Raw genomic sequence first — 21,064 nt, forward strand, 5'->3', positions numbered from 1 at the left:
AAAACCTTTCAAAGTTTGGATGGTTTGACAATTTGATCAGCAATCTTTTGCGAGTAATAAGTCCTGGCAGACACGGCCGCCGCTCCTGTCAGTGCCACGGGGGCTGCTGCCACCGAATGAGTCCATATTGCTCATCTGCCGCTGAAGCTGAGAGATAGGTTGTCAGACGAGCATTTGGCAAAGATTTGAGCTAGTACTGGGGAAGGACAGAGGCACAGTAAATACTGTGGAGAGATGAAGCAGGCCAGAATATAAGCTCAGGCCTAAAGGAGTTTGAAGTATATTGAGGAAGTGGACGGGGATGAACACAACAGCCAGGAGGGCTCCAGCGAGGAGGCCACCACAACTCACCGAAGGCTCGAAATTGTCTTCTGCAGCTGCGCTATATTACATTTCTACATTTCTACTCTGTCCATCTGAGTGCAACACGCTGCCTCAACCTTAAACCTGTTCAGAGAGTGTTGGTGACTGTTGCTTCAACCTTCTCTTCTAAATTGCTCCTTAATACAAAAAAAAAGAAAGGTGAACATCCATCTCACATTGTGCTTCTACATCATGCCTGCTTGTTAAAACCGAACGCTGTGTAGGTGACACAGTTACTGGAGGCGCTCTGCTTTTTCCTGGCCAGTCCAAAGCTTCAGGATGAGCAGTTAGGTTTGTCTTATAAATGGTGGAGCGCCAAAGTCGAAATGCGGTGATGAAAAAGGGAGATGCGTAATCTCCCGTGGGGAAAGCAGTGCCAGGGAAACGGCTTTCTTGTTTGTCCACTGCATGGGATTAGATCACATTATGGCTGCTCTCACACTGCAAAAACACAATTTTACCAAGTATTTTAGGTCTAGTTTCTAGTGCAAATTTCTTAGTACACTTGGAATAACACTAAATTAACTTACAGGTAACTTTTCAGCAAGGTATATCTTCATTTATGTTAATACTTCCTTAATATTGATGAAAAACTACTGGGGGAAATATCTTATGAGTGAAATAATCTGCCTGTGGAATTAGTATTCCATGGGATAATTGCTAAATCAATATTTAGCCATTATTCACTGAAAACGAGCTTCTACAATGAAAAAAGAAAAGCCCAAATTGAGTTGATTTGATATAAGTAATCAAATTAAGTTTTTCAAAGTAAAAATATTGAGTTGTCTTCAAATTCTGAGTTTTTTCACAGAATTTTGAGATTAAAATCAGAATTTTTATATTTTACTCAGTGGTTTCAATTGCTGCACAGTGGCGCAGTTGGTAGAACTGTTGCCTTGCAGCAAGAAGGTCCTGGGTTCGATTCCCGGCCGGGGTCTTTCTGCATAGAGTTTCTCCCTGTGCATGCGTGGGTTCTCTCCGGGTTCTCCGGCTTCCTCCCACAGTCCAAAAACATGACTGTCAGGTTAATTGGTCTTTCTAAATTCTCCCTAGGTGTGTGTGTGTGTGTGTGTGCAAGGTTGTTTGTCCTGTATGTCTCTGTGTTGCCCTGCGACAGACTGGCGACCTGTCCAGGGTGTACCCCGCCTCTCGCCCGGAACGTAGCTGGAGATAGGCACCGGCAACCCTCCCGACCCCATTACGGACAAAGGGTGAACAGAAAATGGATGGATGGTTTCAATCACCTTCCAGACCTGGCATAAAAACCTTTTAGAAACATCTTTTATTCCCTGTTTAGTAGCCATTTTGGACTGAATTTGAATGAATTCTGAGGGAAATCATGGAAAAGCTGTTCCTTAAACAAATGTCCTCATACAAGGGCAGATAGCCCCACCACTTTGTCCCTCACTTACATAACTAAGTGATACAGGGCACTGCTAACCCCTGGGATGTACTGTACATGAAATAAATGGGGCTAGAAGCTAGTTTTAAATTAGCCCCAAGTGTTGGGGCATCAGATGACAACTTAAAAAAAAGAATAATTGCAGCTCTCTCCTTTAAGACACACACAACAAAAAATCTTTGACATCGTCACAAAACGTAATTCAAAACATCTGTACTTTTTTTCCGGTAAGATATCCAGAAGCGTTGAAAATGCATGCAGATGATTGGAACTAAATATGCCGCTACTTGACTGTTTCACAGTCAGACTTTTCACCACCCGTATGGTCCTCATTTGGTTCGTTTTGTAGCGCGAGACACCCAAAGTTAAAATAATGATCCCTGAATGCGCATGGTTCTTGGGTAGATTAGGTGTCACCGTGTCGTACTTCCCATACTCACCAGGCTTGTTACTGAAGAAGATGATTCTTGCAATTCATTTTTAAAAATTGGGTCAGTAAATAGCTGTCAGTGTAATTCATTTGGCACTGGAACACTGAAGCCAAAATGATGCCTTCCCGGCTGTAGCACTGCTGCAACCAGCACTCTTGGCAAGCAGGGTTCAAATTAATATGTTGCTGGATTGGTTCTCAGTCACACACACACACTTGGTGGAAGTCAGATAAAGACAGCAGGAGATAGGGTAGGCAAAAAAAAAAAATGTTTCCACCAATACAGGCAAATGACTTCCTTCACCATCTCCCCAAGGAAGTGTTTTCAGCGTGACTAATAATGTTCGCTGAGAATCGGGGAAAACATGCATAAACCTCTGGAACTTTCATGACACGCTGCACTTTTTAAGTGAAACTGAAACATCGGATTGCATGGACACAGTTTGGGTTTAATTTTAGTGCCATGTTTTATGTTAAGCTGCATTTCATGACCATGAAATCTTGTGGTTTAACATGCCAAAAACACACTGTTATCCCACACATAACAATCCAGCAGTTTGAGCTTTCCATCGTTCATTCGGCATACATTAATTTGTGGTGTATGGTGAATTAATGGTTTTTATTTAATACCTGCAAAGGAAATATCAGTTTCTGACAAATGGCCTGTAAGTTTACCAAATCCCACCCAATCATTTCTGCTGCCAGAATTTCTCTGAAATAGTCTGGATTTAGGCATTTCCCAGGTCTAAATCCAGATTTTATTCCCTGTCCTATTGAGTAAAAATTATATCCATCAATCTGCTTATCCATCAGTTTCTCCGTTCTTTCAACCATCTGTGTCTATCATTCTAACCAGTTTCTTTGTCCCACCATCTGACCATTCATTATTCCATTAAGCTACTCATCCATCTCTCAATTAGTTGATCCATTTCTCCATCCATTGGTTTGTCGGTCCAAGCATTGACCATTGATGTGTCCTTCCATTTGACCATTGGTTTGTTCGTCCAACCATCTGACCACTGGTTTGTCAGTCCCAGTGTTGACCTTTGGTCTGTCTGCCCAACCATTTGAACAATGGCTTGACTGTCCATCTGGCCATCGGTTTGTCTGTCCAACCATCATTGATCATTGTCCATCGAATCACTGATTTGGTTATTATTCCGACCTCAGGTCTGTCTGTTTATTGGGTTCTCCACCCAATAAACAGACGTAGGCTTGTCCATCCATCTGCTTGCACCTCATCCATCCAACGATTGGCTTGTCCTTCCATCAAACAATTGGTGGGTCTGTTTGTCCACAGCCAGTCATATGTCCACTTATCCTTCTACTTGTTTACGCCTAATCTGTCCATTCACCCATTTGCTTGTCCATCCTCTTCCTTAGTCTCTTAAATCTGACCATCGTAGAAATAATGGCAACAAATCATAGTGCACCTTTATATTTACATTTTAAAAATTGGCTAACAAAGATTGAGAAACTTGGAATAGGAATACTACTATATCCTGAAAACTGGTAATTCTGTAATCTTTCCAACTGTGTATAGCTGTTTTCTGAAACTGTTCTGAAATTAAAGGTGGAACATGATTTGATATGGTCCTTAGCTTTAGGCAGCTTAGAGTACTTTTTATGCACATATTTGCATCACACTAAGAAATAAACACACTTTGGGTGTTTAGCTTTTAGAGGACATGGTGTGTGGTCTTTTCTTACCCTCTTACTAAAACAAATCAATGTTTAAAATGTTTGATCTGGGGGAATATCACAATGCCATTGCTCGCTTCTGGCAAGACAAATGTATGACAAAAAGTCCATGCTGTTATGGACTTTACCTTTTCTTTCCAGGCTTATAGCACTTTGGAGGAGCCTTCAAAGTGCTTGTAATGTATCACAAAACACAGAAAACAAGCTGCCACTGCAGAGCTTTTTGCACAATATTTGAGTGGAGTTTTAACAATGGCTGTCACCGTGTACTTTACTGTGACCTGTCAGGAGCAAGTCCAGCCAGCGTGATAAGAGTTCTCGTCATTATTGAAGTTCAATTATAGAGATGCTGAGTGCGTCTGCATTATTTAAAGTGATTCCTTCCAACTGGCACAGCCAAATGGTCTTGTTGGAAGTCTTTGGCTTCAAGCTGTTCAACCTTACGCTCTCTGCTAGGAAGGGGAGAATGTAATTGCACAACAGTGTTCAAAGCTCGGTTAGGGACTCTGCTAATGCCACATATTTAAAGACACTGAGAAATAGGTGGGCTGCATATAGAAAGCACAAGCTGTGGGAGGAAAAACTATTACAATATGTATTGTATAGAATATATTTATTATTGATTTGGCAACTATAGAGTCTATGTTTTAGACTATTTGCAAAAGATGTTATTTTTGTGACACACTAATTAATTCAACAGTTAATTAAGTAATAATTTCATTTGAAAAAGAATCTGCAAAAAAAAAGCATTTTTGCTATGATTAGAAGAAGTTGCCAAATTGCATTTTGTTGTTTATGCTTCAACATAACCTCACTTGTTACAACTCTGCAACCATTTTTTCTATGATACATAAGAAATTGGCTGTTTTATATCTATAAAGTAAAAAAAAAATCATAAATCTCACTACTATGCAAGCTATTAAACTATATTGACATTTGATACAATTAATAGTAGGCACACAGGCACACCCACTAGAAGGAAATAAACGCACCCGGTACAACACTTTCATTCTATTGGCTGAGAGGTTGCCAGGCGACTCTGCTATTCTGTTCCAACTGCGAGCAGAAAATGGTTCACAAGCGCGCAGAGAGATCTGTAAGCGGCGATTTGATTCAAGCAAAGACAGGTTTTGAGCGTGAGCGGAAAGGTTTGAAAAAGCACAGCGAATATTTGAAAGAGAGCAGAAGTTTGAGTACAAAAGACATGAAATTCCGCTTTCAGACTATAACTGAGTCTTCTCAAATTATGGCAGAAAAATTCCCCCATACAAAAACCAGTATGCTTTTTCAGAAAGCAACAAGGAAAAGAACAACATGGTCTTGGTTTACAGATTTGATTTGTGAATCCTACGTCTGTTTATTTCAAATTCAAATAATTTTTAGGGACAGTAGTATTTTTCTTTTTTCATAATGTCATGATTGAAAATTGAGAATGCAATGAAAATATTCTCTTGCTCACTTCATAACCCCTCCTAAAGACCTCTTATACTCCATAATTGAAGAAAGGTAAGTCTCTAGAACTTAATGGCCTTCATTTCATTCAAACTGAATTTGTTAAACTCATTTTTGTGCATAAACACTAAAGATCAATGCTATTCAAACATTTGAGTCAGACTCTCCAAAGGAAAGAAAAAGATGACTTTTCCACTGCTGGGAGTTTTATATCCAGGATAAAGACGGTAAATAATAAAGAACAATTACCAATCTGAAAAAGAGGGATTGATTGACGGGAGAAAACAGGGGTGTGGAGTAGGAATGGGGATTTTATTTTCACTTCTGCCATTAACAGAGCTGGATGATAAATCCTGAATGTCTCCTAAAGCACATTGAGCGCTCAGTTTGTGCCTTCAGTACAGTCTGTTGCCTTCTTGGTGTGTGGGCCTGCTGGCTCTTAAAGCTGATGAATAGCAAACTGTCCTCAAAGAAAAAGAGAAGGAAGAAGGAACCCCCATTCATTTTTAAATAATAAAAATCATAGAATCTATTATTTATGCGCAAATGTCCAGCTTGAGATATCAAATGCACTTCTGAAGTCTGGAAGGGTATATCTTCTCACCTTGTATGAAACCGGCCTCAACAATATGAAAGGAGGTGGGTGTGTACAGAGAATATCAAGCTGAGTGTGTGTTTACTTATTTATCTGTTTTGTGCATTCACTCTTTACGGCGTCAGTTCACAGGAAGTGCAGGATACACATTTAAGCCTTTTGGGGAAGGATGTTTCATAACCTGCAATAAGAGTTGTGGGCCAGCCATAAGTTATTCCTCTTTAACTGCCCCGGTGGCAGTTCTGTATTATTCTTTTCCCCCTAGATCGACAGATGGGTTTTAATGTTTTATCACTGGAGAAACTGTGAAGACTGCTGTATTATCAAGTGCTTGTAATGGAGGTATTAAAGTGCTAACATTTCTTAAAAGTATTTAAAGACCAGCTTAATTTTCTACCAGCTCTTTCTGTCACAAAGTGGATCTTCTTGCATCATATAACACAACTTCTCCAGACTGCTGACATGGTTCTGCAACTGCCAACGCATTTTAAACAATCGGTAATAGTGGAAATAAATCATTACTGCTTCCACAAGACTTAAGAGGGAGGGTAGCAGCGCTGATAATAGTGATCAACTGATCATCAGAAAGCATGAAAACCTCCATATATGGAAACATTCTCACCACCCTGTTTACTCTGCTTTAATTGAGCTCCAGTTCGTTAAAAAAGTAAATTATTTTTGGGGGGGGAGGTGTGGATGTGTAATTAAACTCTGATGCGGGCCAAAAAAGCGAACTCTGGTTCAGTTGAAGTGAACTCTGGTGTGATTCAAATGTATATGTGAACACCAAGTGGACCAGAGACTGCTCCAAAAGCCTGAAGTGGATTACAGCACAGGGCATTCTGGGTAAATACAACCGAAACAAACACGCTAGTCCAGCGCTAGCTGGAGAAATGTCTCTTGATTTTTCACAGAGAAAAATGAACCACTAAAATCTGACACTACTCCATTTTTGTTTGCATTTTGTGATGAAGGAAGTTGCTCTGTCGTCTTTGGATGTTTTCATGTTGTTTCCTTCAGTGGCTTTTGGTGCAGTGCCCCCACAGGCGAGGAAGGGAACAGACTTTTCAAGGGATTTGAAAAATCTGACACAGTGCAGTGTGAAAGTGAACCACACCAGCTGAAAATTTAACAAATGTTGCAATTTTGGTCCTAAATCAAACCGAATCTACTGGATTATCAGGTGTGGAAACACTCTTAGTTGGCTGCCAGATAATTAAACAGAGTAACATCAATCTGTTTGTACCTCAAACTGTTAATGGAGCATTTTAGCTGAGAATAATTCTACAGATAAAAAGGAATTCCAACATAAAACCCAAAATTTTCCTGCTGCACCATTCACATCTTACTGAGGCAGCTGAATTTTTATCCATGGTTTCTTTAGTACATTCATATGAGACAAAAGATGAAAAGCAAATAAAATTCAAGGAGGCAAAACAGCAAAAACAGAAGAAATAATAAAACATTTAACTGCTGTAAAGAAAATAATTATTGTTTGGTGCTTAATATAGCTAATCCACGACATGTGTAAAGGTATAGCCAACACTTTAATTTGGAATAGTTTCTGTTGAGCAGTTGGGAATTCAGCAGACAAAGCAGGGCCTTTTTTCCTCCCCCTTTTGACAGACACAGCAATAAAATTTACAATTCCGAGAGAGCAGAACAGACTTCTTGGCGCCTCTCGGCCAGGTCGGACGGAGATGGGCACGAAGTGGTTAGATAAAAACCAGACATCGGAGCTGTAAAGAAGGGGAGTTTCCGGGAGTTTCTAAGTTTCTAATTGGTCAAAGAACGGAACGCCTTGACTGCATATATTAAATAGGGAAACACCTCTTTCATTAAAAAGTACAGGTCAGCAAGCCAGCAAGAGAGGTTTTTTCCATCTTTTCCTCCACATTTTGGGCGCCTTTGTCTGTCTTTTGTGTTTCGTGTTGTCTGTTCTCTTGTCTGTATAAAATGTATATCTCTGTACCTCTGCAGCTTTGTTGTCGATTGCTTTGTATGAGATTAAACTCCGTGATCTGTGACGTCAACACGTTGTGTTGTTTCGTTTTACCAGCACGCGGTCGCTGCACGTCGCTGCACGGAGAGCGTCACTCGCCAAGGACTCGGAAGATCCCGGGCAAGATTAAAGAGGAAAAGAGCCAAACGTTTTGTCCAAAGCTAGCATTAATGATCCTCATTTTTAATATTTGGGGGCTTCGTCCGGTTCTGGAATCTTGGCGGGTGGCGGTCTCTCCCCGATCGATCCGTTCGGCTCGTGCGGTAAGACGTTTTTTAATTACTCTTTTGTTGTGCGCAGCCACGCAGAGTCTCGCAGCTGCAGGAGAATACAGATTGTTTTTAAAAGAGTCTGTTGTTTACTAATTGGACGGAACGTGCACACTACAAGTGATCGTGGCTGGTCGAGACAGTAGGAGTTTACGTAGCCTCTGTCGGAATTGCTGGGTTTGTTAATTGTCTTCTTTAGCCCTGAGGATTCGTTCTTGTGCCTCTGAAATAATGAATTTTTAAGTGCATGAAATTTAGTGTGGGCTTGAATCGGCCCGGAGATTTGACTCAGCTCCAGCGGACTTATATTGGCCTATATCGGTTAAATCTAGAAAAGTATGTTAAATTAATTTTTCTCTGGTGAAACATTGAAAAGGAGTTGAATCGCTCTATAGGACTTATATTGGAATCAAGCTGAATCGCTTTATTGGACTTATATTGGGTTTCGCGTTGAATCGCTCTATTCATCGGTTAAATCTTGAAAAGTATGTTAAATTAATTTTTCTCTGGTCAAACATTGAAAAAGGGGTTGAATCGCTCTTGAAACAGGACTTATATTGGAATCGAGCTGAATCGCTCTATTGGACTTATATTGGCTTTTGAGTTGTATCACTCGGAGGACTCAGTTTACAAGTTGGAAAATTCACAGGATTGGGCCGAGTTGCATCACTCGCGGAGAATATAGGACTAAGTTTATAAGTTTGGAAATTAATGCAGTTTTTAGCCGGCATTTTATTTTATTTTATTTATCCCCCGTCTGTCTTTTACGTTCGTCTGAAACCGTTTGTGTCTCTGTATTTCTCTGTGTGTACTGATTTGTGTGCCGGCTGCCGTGGAAGTGCGCTGTTTGTCCTCCAGAGTTTTGTGGGTGTCTGTGTGTCTGTGCGTGTGTATGCGTTAATTGCTTTGTGCGGAACGCTGTTTGAAAAGCGCTGCTTGTGTGAATTTGAGTTGATTTTGCTGCGTTTTATTGTGAAGTTATTATGGACACTGAGTTGCGACACGTGCTATACGCTATTTTATGGTCGGGGTTCGTCTTAACGGGGAAAGTAGAACGATGGCGAACACGTGGTCGTTTAGTTTAAAAATAAATAAATAAATAAAATAAGAGATAAGTAAATAAAACTGGTACCAGAAAACAAAATTATTGGTTGTGGTTTGATTTTTACATAACTTTGAGATGTCTCTCTTTTTAAACGTGCACGGGGAATTAAAAGGTTCCTGACGATTGGACTTTAAAATTAATTAAATTGACACATGAAAATATGTTAATAAAACATTGGACAATTCCTGAAGCTTCAGTAAATTTGATATAAATTTCAGTAAATTTGATAAAAATTACAGTTAAATTTGATAGAATAATGACCACAGACTGACACTTGGGGACTGATGAAATTTTGACTGACTATAAAACCTGGCCAGATGTGTGTGTTTTGTGTTTTCTGTAATGTGTTGTGTGTTTTTGTTTGTGTTATAATTCATGTTGGTTTGACAGAGTGTGTGATTGGAGATAAAATACCATTTGGTATTTTATGTCATATAAATACTGAATTTTTCTCAGTGCTGTTTGATGGTGCAAAATTTCTAGTTTTTACAAACATCCTCTGTGTTAAATTGAACTAACTTCTTAAAATTAAACAATAACAGCAGTAAGTGTGACCTGCAGTGTACAGTTTGGAAGGTGATTAAAGGATAGAATCTTGATAAAATACATTATCTGAACGAATTGAAATTACAATATGGGTTCTACGGTTAAATAAATGAATAAATAAATAACGAAAGAAAGAATAAGCCAAGAAAATTAGGTCACAGAGGATTCTAGAAATGCTGTCTTGGCAAATTAATAGTTAAATACATAAATATGCTGAATGGATAAATAGATAAATACATAACTGATTAGGTACAGCTATGAAATAAATTAAATAAAAATTTATATAGACTTGAGAACTGAATAGTGGATATAATGTTAATTATTCCTTCTAAGGCTGTGAAGGTAGTAGGAAAATGGAATAACATACAATGAGTAAAATAGGATTTTTTTCATGAGTTGAGGATAAGAAAAAAAAAAACGAAGATTTTTAGAGAAACAGGCTCTAACTGTAAGAGGTAATTGTTCAGATAACAACAAACTGCAATATACAACTGACTCTAGATATTTTCACAATCAGTCTTTTTCAAACTGACCAAAACTTTACGATAGATAAAATATTGTTGAATCTACAGGACTTACTGATAATTAGACAGAATAAATTAGAAGTCACTCTCTTGTTAAATAGAAATTGATTTAATATAGAAAATTTTGCTAAAATTTACGAAATTTGTTGTTGAAGGATAATATTAAGTTAGAAATAACTTATGGGTTAATCAAAGAGGATTTGGTGGAACTTTTTTAGAGAATAATGTAGATTAGGGGACTTGCAGCAGCCCCCTTGCAGCAGCTCCGCAAAAAGGGGGGGGCACAGACCTGTGCTGTAACTTCTACCCCCACTAGATTCAACTAATTAACATGTGAAGCCTCTTTGCAAACCACGTTTTTAAGTACAAAGCAACCTCTGCTCACAGAAGTTCAGCAAGGGAGAACGAGCAGCTGTAAGGCACGTGATTTTCTCCCCCATTGTTTAAAATACCTCCTGATAAACTGTCTGAATATAAGTTACAATTGTAGTAGTGAGTAGTTTAGGATTTTATCTTTAAATTTCTTTTCATTAGTCTGACTTTTTATTTGGCTATTTGTGTCAGTTCTTTGTCTATTTTGTTAAATATAACAAATTACTTTTTTTTTTTTTTTTTTTTTTTTTTTGAGTTATCAGTTTCCTCTGGACCCGTTCACCAGGGGATAGGGAACTTTGGTCTTTAGTTTAATTTCTTTCATTTGTAGATTTGGTTATATTCTGACCAGTATTTTTCGAAATTTATCATTTTTACATTTTCTTAACTAAGACTATATTTTTTCTCTTTCAACGTCTCTCTGGCTGGTTTATGCATAACCTTCACTGAGTTTTTAATTGGTATACACGTTTTGTCAAACATTGCTGAAAATTTTTGAGAAGTTTCTACGACGAATTATTTGATAACATGAGAGTGAAATTGAATACTGAGCTTTAAAACTGTAATGTGAAATGTTTTTTTTTTTTTTTTTTTTGAAAATAGTAATCTTGAAGGTTTAAAGCATGCTATAATAAATTGTTCTGTTTGTTTTGACAGTTTGCCTGTTAGGACGGGGCGGTATTGGGTAGAATTTCTCAGTAAAATAATGACCCCGTTTAATCAACATCGTTAGTTAACATATTAGGTACTGATGATACATTAGCCAGTAATGTATCATACAGAGGGAGAATATGTTATGGGTTATTTTTATATTACTTAATTAGATTACTGAAACACTTATATTACTTAAACAAAACTTTTGAAGAATATGTCTGATATGTGCTTATTTTAAATGGATTTGAGTTGTTCTCCATTAAAACATTTTCTGACAATGGGCTAACATATTTTGAGAAAATAGATAAATTTATAGTGAAAATGAAGCATATTTTGGTTAATTAACTTGGGAAAATAATTATAGAAATTAAAATATTATTGTGTCAGCCATTTTCAGAGCATTAATTTAATGGAGCATGAATGTTTTAAGAAATGTTTTGAAGAATCTGTCATTGATTAAAGTTATCATTAATCAGGAAACGTACACAGGTGGGATTATAATGATTTTTCTAAACTTGATTTTTGTTTTGATTTACATCCATTTAAAACGATTTTGAATAAAACTTTAAATTCGACGACAAGTATAACCCTAGGTACAATTGGTGTATTTTGAAAATGTCTGGATTTGTTTCATTATAATTTCTCCAAGTCTAACTTTTGAATTTTGTTTAAGGAACGCATGTAAAATGATTTACACAGATAACCAATAAGATCTAGTTTGTTCTATGAAAGTAATTTAAACTGGACTGTTTAATTCACATTGTTATTCATTTTTTGGTGGTACATGTAAGCTTTACAACTACATTTTTAAGTTTTTGTGATTGTTTTGTTTCGTTTGTTTAATCCTATTTTTACAAGATTGGTTTAAGAAAAGATCTGCATATGTTTAACATTCTGGGAACATGTTACTTTGGAAACATGTCTTTTGAAGCAAATGATTACAGGGTTTTGGTGTTTTCCATCGGTTAGGAGCTATAGTATATTATAATAGAAACGTAAATTGAAGGGATCACATCCACCATTTTATGAACAGAACTGGACAGAGTAGGAGATAAGGTTTCACGTGATGTGTTGCTCATGGTTTTGCACACAGACTGCCCTGGAGCTCGGAGCTCCAGGACTCTGGAATCTGTCATACAAGCTGTGTCATGCGAGGCGGGGGTGGGGCTGCTTGGAGAAGCGGCTTCACACTTATTTCGAAGATAACAGCCACAGAGCCACGAGCGTTGGAGGATTCACTTGAACACAAAGTGAATTGAAGATGTTTGTGTTGAATTACACAAATGAATGATGCCTTTGGATAAATCTGATCTCTGTTTTGTCATTATAGTTTTGCAGCTGGTTTCCTGGTGCCCTGCGGATGTGGTCTCCTTCAAAGTCTGCGTTCTTTGATAAAAAGGATTAAAATAATTTCCCTGGATGGAAAATAACAAAACAAATTTATTTTTAGGTGAAACCATCGTTTGATTATGCTGACTGTAATGAAGATGATATTAAAGAATGTGGTAATTGTGTTTCTGATGCTAATGAAATTCATGTTGAACACAAAATGTCTGTGTAATGACCTGTGACAGGTCGTTTCTTGAGGTTTCCAGTCGAAGAAGATCAAGCTGCAAGAGGATCATCATAAACTTTTATTGCGTGTTTTTCGTTCGTTGTGAACTCTGGAAAGGACTGTCGTTTTGTTTTTTGCGCGCATTTTTTGAACATTTCCTGACGAAGACTTCATATTTTTTAAGAGACTGTCGATGGACATTAAAAAAAAAAACAGAAAAAGACGAGCAGCAGATTGTAACTTTGTGTGTTTCTCATTTTGGCAGATTGTAATTTTGTGGTGAATGTTGTCCTTTAAGTTGCAGACATTTCTTACTAATTTTTCTATGTATGTTTCTGTTTTGTTTTTTCATTTTATACTTTGGGTTTTGTTTGTCCTGTGTTTTTGGTTCTATTGTGATAATTTTGTTTTATGATTTTATTTTTGGGAGGATAAGTATTTCTTACCCTTGGGTTTTGTTTAAAAAGGGGGACTGGATATAATTAGGGTACGTCACTCTTTTGGTTTTCATTTTTTGGTTTTTTTCGTTTTTCTTTTAGTTTAATACACAGTTTTTGGCTCTGTATTAGAAGGCTTAATCAATTTTTATTGAGGTCTTTTTGAAGACCTCAAAAGGGGGAATTGTAAAGAAAATAATTATTGTTTGGTGCTTAATATAGCTAATCCACGACATGTGTAAAGGTATAGCCAACACTTTAATTTGGAATAGTTTCTGTTGAGCAGTTGGGAATTCAGCAGACAAAGCAGGGCCTTTTTTCCTCCCCCTTTTGACAGACACAGCAATAAAATTTACAATTCCGAGAGAGCAGAACAGACTTCTTGGCGCCTCTCGGCCAGGTCGGACGGAGATGGGCACGAAGTGGTTAGATAAAAACCAGACATCGGAGCTGTAAAGAAGGGGAGTTTCCGGGAGTTTCTAAGTTTCTAATTGGTCAAAGAACGGAACGCCTTGACTGCATATATTAAATAGGGAAACACCTCTTTCATTAAAAAGTACAGGTCAGCAAGCCAGCAAGAGAGGTTTTTTCCATCTTTTCCTCCACATTTTGGGCGCCTTTGTCTGTCTTTTGTGTTTCGTGTTGTCTGTTCTCTTGTCTGTATAAAATGTATATCTCTGTACCTCTGCAGCTTTGTTGTCGATTGCTTTGTATGAGATTAAACTCCGTGATCTGTGACGTCAACACGTTGTGTTGTTTCGTTTTACCAGCACGCGGTCGCTGCACGTCGCTGCACGGAGAGCGTCACTCGCCAAGGACTCGGAAGATCCCGGGCAAGATTAAAGAGGAAAAGAGCCAAACGTTTTGTCCAAAGCTAGCATTAATGATCCTCATTTTTAATACTGCTGCACAGGAGACCCCAGGATATGTACATGGACATATAAACTATAAGGTCAGAATGAAGATCAAGTAGTGCTAAACAGAGATTTTTGGGATGCAAAACCCATTTGTTTGTAGAGACACCAAATGTGAAAACATTTGCATATTTTAGAGCAAGTTTATTTTTTCAGTGACTTGGGAAATGTAAGTCAGTGACTGAAAAAAGGAGAAAAGTGAGTAAAGTTGTTCTGTTTTCCACTCTTGCTCCCAAATGCCCCCACAGACAGCCTGCGGTGGTGTGGAAAGTGTTTAGTGTATGGCTCAGTGTCACATATTGTGGATGAAAACAGGAACAGGCTTGTGGCTTTTAATCCGGAAAAGCTTTTTGTACATTAAAAAGAAAAATGCCCCTCACTCTTCCTTTCTAAAAAGCTTATTTTGTCCAGACAGCACTGACATTTATTCTGTCATTTAAGCTCCATTTCTGCTTCAGTCATGCCACGCTAAAATAGAGTTAACGGCACACAGCTTATAGAGACATGGGGAAAGGAAAGTTTATGACTGTCAATACACAACCAACGACTAAGTCACAGCGCCTTGCAGCTGTATTTATATACCTTGAACTTTTTAATTTTGTCACTTTACAGCCACAAACTTTGATGTACTTATTTAGATTTTATGTGACTAGCACAAAGTGGGTCATAACTGTATAAAGAAAAGGGTAATGATTTATTCCCCCTCCCCATAAAATGTCTAATTTAAGCTCAGTGTCCCCTCCATGAATACTTAGGAGAACCTTTCTAGAACCTTGGCGGCAACTTTAGCTGGAAGTCTAATACTTAGAAAATTCAAGATCAGTCAGATTTGGTGGACAGCGTCTGAATATTCAGGACATGCGATACATTTGTAACTACAGTAATTTGAAATTTAAGCTATTAGTAATGAAATTATTCTGTAATAATAACTGAATCTATATTTTACTATTAATTTTAGCTTAAATTCTTTAAATGTTCCAAATATTTGACATTCTGTAACTGATGTCATTGTGTCTTTGCTTATTGCTCCCCATGGTGACCGCAGACATCTTTGCGTGCCAGTTTGCACCTGCTTTTCAAACGTGCTAAATGTCGATGCTAAAACGGCACCGGCTGGTTCAGGTTTCGCAAATTGCATTGCTGTTGGTAACTTGTGACATTTGCACATCCTCCTCCTAGCATTTTGCACTTTCTGATGATCAGCATAATGTTTTGCACATTCATTAAGGGAGACATGTTACATTTATTGGGCTTGTGCCTCACTGCTGCAGTACTGTTTATGTTTGTAGATCAGGTTTGCGTGTGCTATCAAGTTTGCACCTGTTTCAGTAAGTGCAAACCTTGATTGTTTACATTGTAGATCAAAATAATTTTTTGTCTTATTTGACCTCAGGGTCCTGCATTTTATTAGCAAATCACATAGTGGTGAAATTATTGGTATACTGCCATGAATACTTCTAATAAATTTACATTTTTCTTATAATTTCCCTGTTAACATTTTTTTTTATGTTTAGTATTTTTGGTTTCCTACTTGGCTTGTTGAAACTTTAACTCCATTTCTTATGTCTTGCAAACCTTCAATAACTTTCTAAATCTGTTCTGCAGGAGCTGTAGATCTGTGCAGCTCCTCCAAAGTTACAATAGGGCATGCCTTGGAAGGGTTTGTAGTTTGCCACTTTTTCCATTTTTCCATGAAGCATTGATTTGACATTTTCCAAGCTTTGGACTTAGTCACATAACTCTACTATGATTTTCTCTTCAATTGGCTCCTCTAGATTTTATTTCAGGGTATTAGAGTGAAGGGTGGCATATGCAAATCCACTACAAACCTTTATTTTTATTATGTCGACCCTCATTTTTTTTCTACTCTACAAATATGCATTACATTACATCTACCAAATAAAATTTCAATAAAATATTCAGACATCTGCAGCTGTGAAGAAAATGTTTTCAGTACATTTTTTATTGTATTATCTGACACATTTTTGCCTTTACCAGCAGCTACGTGATGAAAAAATTACGGAAACAGGTCATTAGCTGTAAAAATCCAAAGGCTTTGAGACTTGCGTATTGTTTTATTGAATTCTCAAGACCTTTCTTTTGACTGACAAGGTTACACCTTGGGTAAAAATGAGAAAAACAAGCAAGTCTTGTCTGACTCTGTCTATATTTTCCTATTCTACTTCCTTTTTACAAAGAAACATGGTCAGGGTAGTCAAAAAAGTCATTTTTTTATTAAAGGTTATTTAATTTAGACAATATTCAAGCTCTGAGCCACACAGTGAATCAAAGCAAGTCATTCCATGATAAATATAGAATTGTATTCAGGTCACTGATGGAGAAATTTTCTTATTTTATAGTACAATTCACAAAGCGCAGAGGTTGTTCACAGTTCATTAATTACCTAAGCTCCACACATAATGAGGGTCTCATGAGAAGGAGGCTTAAGGCTTATTTCTGTTGATATATTTCGCTCACAAAGATTTTTCTCGCATGCACGTGGAGCCGCACACAGGAAAAGAAACTGATGTGGGAGGTCCTCTTTCTCCAGCTGCTAATGCAAGAGGAACCTAAATAATAAGGTAAACAAGTGGTGCTCTATGCACTGAAAGTTGTACTGTAGCAAAATATCAGATACATTTTTAAAAGTTCATACTCTTAAATTGACTAAATTAAATTATCTTGCGGCAGGGGCGCCTGCAGGATGTCATCAGAGGATACGCACAATTTTACCACTGCACCTGACCCACAAGAACAGAACCACATCTCCATCGCGCATAATGTGCATGCTGCACAAAACCAGCACGAACCAAAACCACACAAATATATGCGTTTAATGCGCATGGCCCACAAGAACGGCGGACCTATTCGGATGTTTTTGTTTTGTTTTTTTAGCAAAGTATACTAAATAATAAAGGCAGGATAGCAAAGCCTACCCGTGTGATCCATGGGAGGTGGAGGATGGAGATTCCCAGGTTCAGGTGATGTTTCTGAGACTTCCAGAGAAGGTGAAGCAACAATGTTTGCTTCATTTCAACTCTTTTGGCAAATATTTTGACTAGATTTAACTGTTTAACCCACAGACATAGCGTGACGGTCAGGAAGAGTGTGGCATATGTCACGGTCGGCCAGCTGGGTGACCAGTCAGCTCTTCACTTCATAAAACCACAAAAAAAAAAAAACGCTCATAAACCGGCGACCCTGCCTGAACCGCGCACACGGTAAAAAGGTGAGGTAGGATTCACTCGACCGCTCTTTGAACTACAGGAGGGATCAAAATCAGCTCATCCATTTTTAGTTTACACAAAAAGCGCCAAGCTGCCAAATAAAAGTAAACTGACCAATAACATTTAAGCTTAGGAAGTGCCCACCCCCACAGACTCACATAGATGTGGGGGTGTTCATATATGTTCAAGATGTTTTGACACAAGATTTTTTTTTCCTTCATAATTTTGTTAATAGTAAAGATGGTTAGATAATAAAAAAGCTTAAAGGAAAATCTGAAGGTACGCACAATGCATGCAGCTGCAGGCACTACTGCTTGTGGGGATCATCTTAATGTTTTTTGTATTTATTTGTATCAATTCTCATAAAATAATATGAAGCTTTTATGAATTTTCATCTTTTAATGATTCTCCAGGGGAATAAATGTGAAGTGATGGAGGTTTACTTCACTTATTCACTTTATCAGAGGGGAAAGAAGAGATAGCAAGCCTTTCAACTATTTTAAAAGTTTGCTTTAAATACATAAATCAGAAAATGACAACAAGCTCTAACTTTATAATATGCTGTTGGAGAACACAAACTTCTATCCTGTTGGTGAATCATAGCTGTAAAAGGCACTAACCCATGTGCATATGATTTTATATTTAAAAAATATATACAGACCCATGTCATGCATTTGTGCTCAAATTCAAGATTACAGTTTTTGAAATTATGCTGCTAGAGATTAAAGTAAAAAAAAAAACTAGTTTAAATCATTTATAGGTCTATCTAGCTACCAAGCTAGCTAGTTCTCTGAATTAGCCAAAGATAGCTAGTCAGCTATCTATGCAGACTTTTTAGACTTTTGACTAAAAAATAAACTTAAACTAAACTTAAACTTATTTCATTTTCTTTTGGCTCTTCTTTTGTGTCCCCCTCTATATTTTTCTATCCCATAAGTTTCCAATAAAATCCAGAAGCTTGTGGCAATAATGTACATAAACCCATCACAGGCGAACATTAATTACTGCTACTTTCACTCATATATACCAACTTCCTGGAATAGAGCTAATGTAGAGGAGAGTGCTGCCATTTGAATTGTAAATCTACATTATTCAAAAGTTGCTTTAAGTTTTATGCATTTTTAGCCCCCCCTCACATGGGGTGTCTGTGGTGATAAATCCAAACCCCGAGTGCTATTACTCATATCGAGTCTGCGTGGATGTGTGTGTGTGTGTGTGGGTGTGATTTCGGGGTGAACCAGCAATGTGGAAATGAAAGAGGAGCAGAAAGTTGCAAATTAAACTCCTTACTTCCTTCCTTTTGGCAGGTTCTTTTCAGCAGGAGCTGACGGGGCTTGAAGGACGCGCTAATCTCACTCAAGGAAATTATATTTAAATCACAGAAGCCTGTGTCTCCTGTATTCTGCAGCGTGGATTTGGGGATTTCTGTCCAGTTTTGACTTCCACCACGATTCCATACAATCAATATTTGATCAAGGTCCTAGGCATCAAAGCTCCACGAATCTCCGTTTTGACTTTTAATTCCCCACCGTGACGTGTAATTCTCTGAAACAGGGATGGCTGCTTGTGCCAATATTTGATTTTTCTAAGTGTGCTGTTTCAGTTGCTGCCCTTTGAACTTTAATTTTAGCCCTGACTGGCTGCTTTGTACTTTGAATTAGCCAGAGATTCAGAAGGCATTCAAAGGGGGTTTGCACTGACACACCAGACGTGTGGAAAAGTTGATTGTCAAGCATTGTTCGAAATCGTGTTGAAGTTAAAGCAATTCATGTTCAATGAATTAAATTTGGAGGCTTTTGTGCTAATGTATTTCATGCCATTAGCACTGTCTGTCTCAGAGAAAGTGGGCAACAATGGGACTCCGTACGACAGACACTTTCTGTTACATTTACACTGCTTTTTGAAAAATCTTAGTCAAATTTTTTAATTGTTTTAAAGGCTTTTAAAAACTTTTTGAGTTGTCTTTTAGAAAACAACTATTATTAAAAATAGTTTTCTATTTTTACTAAGCATTTTTAATAAATATTTTTATTTAATTATTCCAAGGGTACACCTCAACTTTCACTTTCTAATAAAATTACCAATAAACTTCTTTAGGGTTCCCACAGATAAAGTCCAGAAAAGTATGTAATATGGTTAGTTTTCCAGGTCTAGATGAGCATTTAAATTATTAATTTGATTTTACAGGCTTTATTCTAAAACTGGGGAGAAATCTGAAACGTATAACAAATGCTACTTACAGCATTCTGCTCTGCTGGTTTTAAAACCCTGTACACCCTGTATCCATGTCATTACTTTAAATGTACTAATAAGCAAAGCAGGAATGGATCGTCGTCTTTTCAGCTAAGTGAGCCAAAGAGCATTTCAGTTATTTAAAGTCATTCTCAGAAGACAAAACTAATGCCAGGAGGAAATGACTTCAGCAGCTGAGATGGCATTTCCGAATACATTTCCAAGTCTTCTTATTTATGGCAGCAAAAAAAAGCTGAATGGGAAAATCACAGAGGACTTTTTTTTTCTTTTATGGCACTTCAAATGAGACGTAATTAAGGCCGTATTTCCATAACGTTCCTCAAAAACTTTAAGGACAGTAAATTTAATTAAGCTATCATACTGGGGGCACGGTGACCTTGTCACAGCTGAAAATATTAATATATATGTTTTTATCCTTTCAAAGGTATGCTAATGATATAGTTTGAAAAAATTTAACAGCCATATCAACCATGATTTATTTCAAAGCAGAGGGTATGTCTCCCCTGTGGTCTCCTTAAAATCTCTGCATGATTCTGTAAGTGTGAACTGGTGAAATCAGGACAATTAAAGAACCTCTCTGCGGTAAACATTAAGCGGATGGTGTGCATTTTGAGCAGAAATTGGGGATTAACTTCTTAAAATGTTCTGCCTGATCCCCTGACTGGACTTCAAAGTAAGAGTTATGTTGGAAGAAGTGGTATTCGAGTGCCATTGTCAGCGGGTTTGTCGTGCTTCTGACACTGAAGTCACAAAGTGCTTCTGAAAACCCACAAAGGAGCTGAAGAATCACAACGGATGTCAGTGCAAGTCCGCAAGACAGCTTGAAAAACTTTCCTGATGTGAAAACTGCAATTCACCCCCACATAAAATCACTGAATGTAGTCTTAATCTAGTCTGAAGAGTGTTGCATTGGTATATTGTATATTTAAATGAGGGAAGACCATTACTATGAAGGACGTTGTGTTTAGACTCTTCCTGATTTCCCATTATAGTTTATTTACAGCCTCTGAATACGGCATGTATGCAAATTACCATACCATAAATTGATGTTGGCGCAGATTCAGAGGGCAGGCCTGGCTTAATGCTGCGTTTTTCTGATCAATTATTCCCCATAGGCTTGCGGAAATCAATCTGTGGTCATACCTGGCTTTACATTTCTAATTATTTTATGCTTTTTATTGACTCTAGCATAAAAGCCTTTCAGTGTTTGCAATAAAATCAAACATCGCCACAGCTTTCCTGCCTTTCTGTGCTCCTAAAGTG

The 21,064-nt window shown here is 37.6% G+C and overlaps 1 long non-coding RNA gene across 1 annotated transcript; it reads left to right on the forward strand.

Moving 5' to 3' along the window:
• The first annotated feature begins 811 nt into the window (after positions 1 to 811).
• On the forward strand, positions 812 to 19,930 carry LOC116711423 (uncharacterized). Its single transcript, XR_004337222.1, has 3 exons — positions 812 to 911; positions 7,674 to 7,684; positions 19,917 to 19,930. It is a non-coding gene; the product is annotated as an uncharacterized LOC116711423 (long non-coding RNA).
• Positions 19,931 to 21,064: the final 1,134 nt, after the last annotated feature.

Source organism: Xiphophorus hellerii, chromosome 21 (genome assembly GCF_003331165.1).
Source record: "Xiphophorus hellerii strain 12219 chromosome 21, Xiphophorus_hellerii-4.1, whole genome shotgun sequence".
Lineage (NCBI taxonomy): Eukaryota > Metazoa > Chordata > Actinopteri > Cyprinodontiformes > Poeciliidae > Xiphophorus > Xiphophorus hellerii.